Source organism: Thunnus albacares, chromosome 2 (genome assembly GCF_914725855.1).
Source record: "Thunnus albacares chromosome 2, fThuAlb1.1, whole genome shotgun sequence".
NCBI classification, from domain to species: Eukaryota; Metazoa; Chordata; class Actinopteri; order Scombriformes; family Scombridae; genus Thunnus; species Thunnus albacares.
This window is the reverse complement of record NC_058107.1, coordinates 37,022,752-37,032,225: the sequence shown is the minus strand read 5'-3', so window position 1 is coordinate 37,032,225 and position 9,474 is coordinate 37,022,752. Positions and strand designations below refer to the sequence as shown.

Here is a 9,474-nt window from a genome sequence, read left to right as displayed (position 1 = left end):
TTCAACCACTCTTGTACAGTCATCAAAAGACAGATAGGCTGACCTGAAAGAACAATTGTGTAGTCAAACTTATTATTAAGTACCACAGACAACCAATTTAAGTCCTTAAAGTTATACTTTAGAGATATTATCGAAATAAAACCACAGAAATCTTGTGTAAATGGTGTAAATGGAAGAAATCTCCATCTGTCCTCCGTAGTTCCCTTCGTAGGGCTCTTCTGCACATTTCCTACAACTTCCCACTTCTCAGATGTCAGACGGTCCGGGGGCTCATGTTGCCGTCCTCCTCCTCCTCCTCCTCCTCCTCCTCCTCCTCTGAAACGGGATGTGATGTAAATACACAGCAACTTCTCTTTTTTTCTCGTTCCTCTCTCTTTGGAGTGTGCGGATCTTCTTCTTCTTCCAAGACATTTGTTGAAGCAAAAGTAGGAGACGCAAAAGAAGACAGACGGCAGACAGGAAACCTTCAGGGAGTTAAAGTCACCGTTAGTTTTCTCCACCATGATCCTGTGAGATCCTCCGTCTCTCCCCCCTCCCTCCCTCCCCGCCACCGACAACACTCACACGAGCTGCCGCACCGGACTCAGAGAAAAACGGAGAAACCCGGAGAGAAGCTCGCAGCCGGACAGGTAACCAGCAGCTCATTAAACAGCGTATGTGTCTGTGTTATAACAGTGTGAAGGAGGGAAGAGAAGCCGGGTGAAGTGTTCAGACTGCTGGAAACTTTGACTGCATGACAACAGAGCTGAGATCAGTGTCGGTGCTGCAGATGAGGCCTAAATGTGACATCTGAGATCTCAGCTTTGTTATCTGGAGGAGAAGATTTTTACAAACTTTAGTGTCAGCTCATACAGATGGTTTTAAAATTACAAAGGTGCAGAAAATCATATAAAACAGCAGACAAAAGCACCAGAGAAAAGTCAGGAGCTGCTGCTGCTGTGACCCTGTTATTTTAGGAATGATATAGAAATATATATATAGAAGCGTTCATGAAGGGTTTAAGAAGCCTGCAGGTCACAATTATAACTATATTATAGGATAAACGTTCATAAACACTCAGATTATAAATGTTGGTGTGATAAAAATTAGAGCTGCAACAATTAGTCAATAATCAATTAATGGATGAACAGAAAATTAATCTACTTTTTTAATAATCAAATAATCGTTTTAGTCATTTATTAAGCAGAAATGTTGATATTTGGATGGTTGAAGATTGTGAAGCTCCTCTGTGTCGTACACGACAAACTGAACATTTCTGAGTGTTGATTGATCAGACAAAACAAGGCATCACTATGAGCTAGTTAAGACGAGTATTTTTCACTATTTTCTGACATTTTATAGACAAATCAATTTGATCGATCATTAGCTGCAGCCCTAAATAAAATAGATATAACAGTTTTTAAGTAGACCATGGTTAGTATAAATTAAACATGTAGGTGAAATAATATCAAGCACAATACAGCTGATATAAACTGAGCTGCAGCTAACATTTCATTTCATTATTGATTAATCTGCCAGTTGTTTTCTGAATTAATCGATTCATCTTTTAGTTTGTTTATTTCAGTCACAGTAGGGACTCTTCCTGGAGCCCACAACTAAAAAAAACACATCCCTTACATTTCAGGCTGCAACTGATGATAATTTTCATAATTTAATCTGTCAATTATATCCTTAATTAATCTATAAAATTAGAGAAAATGGTGAAAACTTGTCCACAAAGATATTCAGTTTACTGTCATAGAGGACCAAAGAAACCAGAAAATATTCACATTTAAGAAGCAGGAATCAGAGAATTTGAGCATTTTTTCTTAAAAAATGTCTCAAAACAATTAATCAATTATCAAAATCAAATTTCTGTCAATCAATTTATCGATTAATCCACCAATCCTTGCAGATTTAGTAACATTCATACTCACAGTCAGACTCAACAATACATAACACAAACAAAACAACAAACAACATGTTTAGTTTATAAAATGTTAAACTGAAAAAATGCCGTTCACCATTTCTCAGAGCGCTCAGTGATGTCTGCGGTTAGCGTGTTTTGTCCAACCAACAGTCCAAAACCTGAAGATATTCAATTTATTGTTAAGAAACGCATCAAACTGTCACATTTGAGAAGCTGGATTCTGTAAATTTTGGGCATTTTTGTTTGAAAAAGGACTGAAACAATGAATCCATTATCAAAATAGGTGCAGATTTATTTTCTTTCAATCAACTAATCGATTAATCGACTAATCATTGCGTCTCTAATGCTGATGTTAGCATTTAGTCAGCTGCTAGCGTGGCTGTAGACTCTTAGTCTGCAGTGTTTTCATAAGGTGTGTGTGTGTGTGTGTGTGTGTGTGTGTGTGTGTGTGTGTGTGTGTGTGTGTGTGTGTTTTCGACTTTATGAACTGTGCTGTGTATTAGGTGTCATGTTTGGGTTATTTTGATGCTCAGAGCTCAGTCAGCTCAGTTTACCGGGAGGAACTGATGACTGGAGCAGAGTTTCAAACCTTTAAACACTCCTCTTCACTTTGTATCACTCCCTCTCAGCACTCAGCTCATAAAGTCCAACGGAAATCACATTTAATCTGTCAAAAATGATGTCAACATCTTTTTTTAAAAATACATTGTTAATATTTTTTATTATGAAGAAAAAGGGTCTTTGGGAAAATATCAGAAATGCTCCTTTTTGTCTCAGCTGACTGGAGGGGTGTGTCTGTGTTTGATTGACATCAGCTGGGGGGGGGGGGGGGGGCATGTCAGTGTTAGAGCAAAGACCAAACCAGCATCTAATGCGTCCAAAGTGACATTTGCAGGTATGTTTACATGCTGTTTAATGTGCTGCCGCTGAGCAGCTAATTGGCTACCTAGCATACTAATTGACATTAGCGGTGTGCTTTTCCCTGGTGAATGTTTGTTTGGTGGCTTGTTCAACAAACTAAGCTGCAGGACAAGACGTGTGTTCATGTTTGTAAGTTAGATAAGAAGGAGACTTTAGCAGGAAAGCTAATGTGGGTTGTTGTTCAGTCTGTGTCTCTTGTGTTGTGTAGCAGGATGCAATCAGGCTCAGTGTGACCGTCTGCTCTGACTTTGATAGAACGCCACGTTATAGCTTTATGCAGAGATTTGATTTGCTGTATCAAAATAAGGACTCCAGCTACATAAATAGATGATTGGACACTGTTGAATCATCAAATGAAAGCAAAACAAGGGGATGACATAATGAAACCAAAGAATTTTAAATATAAATTTCAAGTGTTTGTTCATAGAAAGTCTCTTGACTTCCTGGACTGATCGTTATTGTAAACGTGGCCCTGGTTGTTTTGGTCCCAAACAAAGAAGAAGTGAGTTCTGACAGCTGGTCATCAAGTCATTGATGAGTGATCATATCAGTCCCCTGGAGGTATATCTTAACAGCTTCACGTTTGTGATATGAGGCAGTAAAAATCTGATTTGGTGTCTTAAGAACAGACCGTGAGAGCTGCGTGGAGATGCAGAGAGTCCCAGTGTGATTTCACAACAACAGCAGCAGCTCAGTGTTTGGCTCAGACTGTGAGAGCTGACAACTCTGATCGCTTACAAAACAAACCCAAAACTACACAATGGAAGACATGTTGTTTCACACTCCTGCCAGTCAGCAAGATGGGATTCATTCAGGTGGATAGTAACACTTTTGTCTGTTCATGACTGGGATTGTATCTGTGTTGTGTTGTGACTGAGACTGAAAGAACATCCAGAATGAAACCAGGTCCAGGACTGTCCCGCTGCTGCCGGTTTATATTTCTTCACATGATGTTTTGTTCTGTTTAAAAAACAAGAAAAAAAAGTCAGTTTCACCTCTTTGTTTCAGTCTGTTTGTCTTTGACCATCAAACCTCCTCTGAGGTGAGCCACAGCAGGTTTGTCGTCATGTTTTCTCCCTCAGGGTAAAAAAGTCTCTGAAGTGAATTGATTTTCGAAACTTTCAAAATAATTTGTAATTTAAAACACAGATTTGCACTTAAGAGTTCCCAAACATTACCATTAGGAACAGAGTTTTATATCTTCAATATCTAAAACTCATTTTTATTCCTCTCATATGGTCAGTGTGTATGGACCAGAAGCAAGAAAGAGCTCCACAAAATTAACCAGATTGTAGTAGTTTTCAGGGCTGTCCTTCGCCTTCCTTCATTGTGATACAATTTAATCTACAATCTAGTATTATAATCTAGTGCTGCCATTAAACCACTGCAGAAGAAGAGGACACAAGATGACGTCATTAAAAGAGCGGCAGCCAAAGCTCAAACGATGGAAAACCATGTGGAAAACGTGATGGAAATATGACATTTCTGTTAGTTTCATGTATTCATTTGAGGAAGGTTACAGTCTCCTCATCGCTGCACACAGATCTGAAGTTTTCAGCTCTTCAGCGACGTTTAAGTCACATCAGAATCACAAACAGGTTTATTGCCAAGTTAGTTTTCACATACAAGGATTTAGCCTTGGTGTTGTGATGCATAACGGTCAAAATACAAGTACAGCAAAAGTCAAGCAATTATAAATATAAAATGAGAATTTAAAATAAAAAGATGAAAACATCTCTGCAATATTTAAAATGAAGATACAAAACATTGTCCTAGGAATGTGCCAGTGTTCATAGTATAAAGAATATACAGTACAAGTCAAAAGTTTGGACACACCTTCCCAATTCCTTGAATGAAATGGTCTTTCCAAACTTTTCACTGGTACTGTATGCGGTGTTCAAATAATAATAATAATACAAAATTTGCATTATAAAAAAGACACATGCTTAATATAGATCATGATTTATTCACTTAGTCTGTTTCCAATTCACTTTGTTGCATTTTTTTTTATCGATACGCACACTTTTCCATCTCAGCCAAGAGAAAAAACAATTTTGTGATATTTTCACGTCTTTATTTTTTGCATTTTCTTTAATGCACAAATTGAAAATGGCATAAAAACAAAAGATTGAAACACACTAAAACACACATACATATGTTGAAAGAAAGGAGGTCACAGTTGCATCTTTTCGGGGCGTCGGAAGCTGTGAGTCAGACTTAAACAACCGAAATTTAACAAGATGCTGTCTGTATTAGCATTATGTGTTAATGTGAGATATGTCTTTCTCATCAATGATCACAGGACCCACTGGATATTGAGATCACCAAAATTGAATCAACTCAACCTGAAGCCAACAAAGTGAGACCAGAAAACACAATCTCTTTCCAGCTAATTCCTTTGGCAGTTTAGATAAACTTTTCCAAAGACATGTAACAGGACATTATGTAACCATATAAAGTCTTTGACCCCCTTATCGGTCTCTGATGTGAGTGATGATGCGCTCATGATGCCGTTTCATACACACACCACACCAGCCACACTATGAAACACAAACACTTACAGGAATCAGTCAAAATGGCTTCTGGAGAAGTGGCAGCGGTTCCAGTGGATGCAGCAGATTACAGATGAGTGTAAATGAGCGTGTGAGTCGAGTTTCCATCTGCGAGTGGCTCATTAAACTATTAAGAAACCACACAGAGGATCTGAACATAGCTGCTGCTGCTGCTGAGGCGAGATGATGCAGACGGAAATCATTTGGTTTTAACAGGCAGGACTTTTAATGAGGCGATATAACATCCCATAGAAGCAAGATTATTTCCAGGATAAACTCACTGCAGGGACAATACGCTCTGATAGGTTATTTATCATCATAGCTCAGCCTTTTAGGTCAAGGGCATAACACTAAAGGCAGGGTCCAGAGTTGAAAGGGACATATTCTGATTTTTCTGGGTTTATATTATTTATATCCTGTTCTGATGTTAGATGTTCAGTAGTTCCAAAAACTTAGGGTGAACATATGTAGAAATGCTCCCTGCAAGTCAAAAGCCTGTTCTGAACGCTTTGTTTGCGACGCTTTTTTCCACTTTGCAGACAAGCTGACGTCAGCTCGTCAGACATGCCAATAAACGGCCATCTGTTCTGTAGCCTTGGTTGCTAAGGTTGTTGCTAAGGTTTTTTCCATGTGTTGTTCACGTTGTCCACACTCATATTTCAGATCAGATTCAGCTCCAACGTGTACAGATGGATTTGAGAAGTTGACATTTCGAGTAAAAAAACAAGAAAAAGTAGTGAAATCCTGCAACTATAGTTTGTTGCCACAACCTCCCGAATCACGAGAAGTCTCCTGAGAGGAAGCTTCCTGAAGCTGACCAATCAGAACAGAGTGGGTTCATCAGGAGGGGGGGGGGCAGGAGCTAAAACGTTTCAGACAGAGGCTGAACTGATGTTTTTAACTAGAAATCATGCAAAGATATTCCAGTAGAGCCCCGGAATATAAATATAGACCTGGAAATGGAGAATATGTCCCCTTAAGTTCTTGAATGCCAGTTCTTATCAGATCCTGGTTCTGGTTCTAGTCCTATTATTTACTTTGGAGAAAAAAAAAACATGTTAAAAACAAATGGCAGTTTTATTTTCCGCAGTTTTAGGCTGCCACAAACAGTCATTGGTCATAAAAAACAAGATCTTGTTTTGATTTTTATTGTAAATGTAAGCTGATTGCGGGACATTATGATTTTGACATTAATAGCAGGGTTGGTTCCTGTCTTTGAGTCAGACACTGAACGTAAAAAAAAAAAAGAAATTTGGCATCCGCACAGCAAAATACCCGGATTCAGGAAGCTCCAGCGCTAATGAATCACTTATCAAACATTCTATCTCTCAAACCCCGTCCTACTAATGTTAGACAAACACTCTGGCTATAAACCATGAGCTGGGTCGGCTTCTTTCTGCTCTGGATGTGTGGAGTTTATACATTCTGCCTGTTTCTCTGGGATTCCTGCAGGTGCTCCGTTTCCTCCCACAGTCCAGACATGCAGGTTCAAATAGTCCAGAGGTGTGAATGTGGTCGTCTGTTTATATTAGAGTTCTTCTACTTGACATGACTTTGGCAGTTTTGTTGTGTAACGTTTCAGGATGTAACGCTCACTATTTAATTAATTAAGAAATGTCTCTCTTTCTCTCTCAGACTGAAGTCATCTGTTCATCATGAAACAGATACAGCAGAGCTAATGCGCTCATTAATCTGGTGAATTTATGGTCATTAACTTTTTTTTTTTTTAGGTTTTGGGTCTCAAATTTGTCACGTCACAGTGATCTCATCTGGCTTTCTACTATGTTCAGTTTGTGCAAACAGTGAACTTGTTTTGAGGACATTTTTAAAGTCACAGAAGTCATTAATCTGAAGTAGAGCTGGAGCGATTTGTCAATTACTCATTAAGTTGCCAACTATTAAATTAATCACAAACTATTTTGATAATTAATTAATCATTTCTGAATATGTGAATATTTTCTGGTGTCTTTAGTCCTCTGTGACAGTAAACTGAATATCTTTAGATGGTCGACTGTTGGTCGGGACAAAACAAGACGTTTGGGGGTTGCATCTTTGGTTTTAGGAAACAGTGATCGACATTTTTCACCATTTTCTGACATTTTATAAACCAAACCACAAATCAAATAATAGACAGCAGCTTTAATCTAAAGCTTTTAATGCTGTTTGATGCCATAAATAAATGTTTATGGTCCTGCAGCTTCAGTTTGTCTCATCACTGATAATTCACAGAGTCTCCACAGAGACATGAGCTGCTGTTCTGTTCCCTCGACCTGCTGCTGACAGGATTATACCTGTGTGTGTGTGTGTGTGTGTGTGTGTGTGTGTGTGTGTGTGTGTGTGTGTACCATAAGCATGTAGGTGCATGTGCATCTGGAGTGCAGTATGGCTATACATGTGTGTTTTAAATGCCTCCAGGTGCATGCAGGTGTGTGTGTGTGTGTACATTCCTGTCTTCAGGGATTTCTAAGCAGCAGAGTCTCGAGTGACATGTTCACTATCAGAGTCATTACTGGAAAAATTCAAGGGCGTTGTCAAACCTGTGGTTGGTCTGAATCAGTGGATCAGTTGGTAAACTTGGTTTGGTTTCTTTTCACACAGAAAAAATCCAAGCGAACCAAATGCATCACTAAAAGACAGGTGAGAACGTTCTCTCCTCTCATTGGTCAGATGTGTCTGGGGCGGGAGCGAGAACGTAAACACAGGAAGAAGGTCCTGAAGAAGCTTCTATCTGCCCAAATATCAAGAAGACAACTTACTTGGTTGTTAGTTCAGGTCAGACCTCGACTCATTCTCCGGCTAGCTGCTAGCAACTGTTGATTTCACTCATCAACATCCCAGCGTGCAAAGCGCTCCTGGCTACAGCAGCCATTTAGCTCAAACTTGCAGCCTTGTAGTCGGTCTGATGGAGGTTGGATCACATTCCCACCACAAACGGACCAAGACCACTTCCTCTAAAGGGTCTTTGTGCGGTTGTTTTGGTACTAGTACAATTGTCACGTTGAAATCTGCCCAAACGAATCGTACCAACAAGGAAAATCAACTAGAGTCTCATTCAATACACTGAATATAGTCCATACAATCTGTACATCCTCTATAAGTCATAAAATTGGATGAAAAAAGACCCCACATTCAGGTGTGTTTGATTGTGTTCACCTTGGCTGCAGTGTTTTCTGACAGTTCAAAGCTCTGCATGTTAAATCAAGCGCTCCTCACATTCCTCAGATGCCAGCAGCTCTGTTTGAACCATCTGCTGCTCTGCTCCTCTTCAGACCTTGTAACCGTCACCTGCTCTAATGTTTCGTTTGCATTTTAGGCATTTTGCTGATGCACTTGTTTAATTTTACACAGAGTGCAAGAGCAGTGAAAGCTGAACCTGACAACCTGACTGAAACAAACACACACAGACTGCAGCCTGAAAGGAGGTTTAAAACCAACTCTGCAGATGTTTCTTAATGAATGACTGACCTGCGATGCATTCAGTGCAGTGGTGGATGTGTTTAGATGAAATTTAGTGAGTTTGTAGTAAAAACTAAAATATCATTAATATCTGAAATATATCACAAGTTGGAAACACTCAACTAAAGTACATGTACCTCAAAATGGTACTTGAAAGGGACATATTCTGCTTTTTGTGGTTTTCTGTTATTTATATTGTGTTCTGATGTCTGACGTTAAACATGGTCAAAGGTCCAAAACTGGAGGTCAACATATGCAGAAATGCTGCCTGCAAGTCAAAAGTCAGGGCTTCAATCTGCCTTGAACGCTTCGTTTACAGTGTTTTATTCTACCTTGCTGACGAGCTGACGCACATGCCCATAAACATCCATCCGGTCCATAGCCTTGGTTGCTAAGGTTGTTGCTAAGGATTTTCCGTGTGTTATTTATGTTGTCCACTCTCATATTTCAGATCTGACTCAGCTCCAATATGTGCTGTTGTATTTGGGAAGTTGACATTTGGAGTAAAGAAGAAGAAAAAGAAGTGAAATCCCACTAATATAGTTTGTCTACGTAGCCTCCGGAGTCGGAGGAAGCTTCCTGAAGCTGACCAATCAGAACAGAGTGGGCTCATCGGGAGGCGGGCCTTAAAGAGAC

At 39.5% G+C, this 9,474-nt stretch overlaps 1 protein-coding gene across 2 annotated transcripts in view; it reads left to right on the top strand.

Annotated features, from left to right (window-relative positions):
- The first annotated feature begins 310 nt into the window (after positions 1 to 310).
- ddr2l (discoidin domain receptor family, member 2, like) overlaps positions 311 to 9,474 on the top strand; it is a 44,467-nt gene continuing 35,303 nt past the window's right edge. Inside the window, exon 1 of one of the 2 annotated variants that reach the window (XM_044333523.1) lies at positions 311 to 629. The gene's annotated coding sequence lies outside the window, so the exon portion shown is untranslated. The remainder of the gene's footprint in view (positions 630 to 9,474) is intronic. The other variant, XM_044333531.1, reaches the window with a different exon arrangement.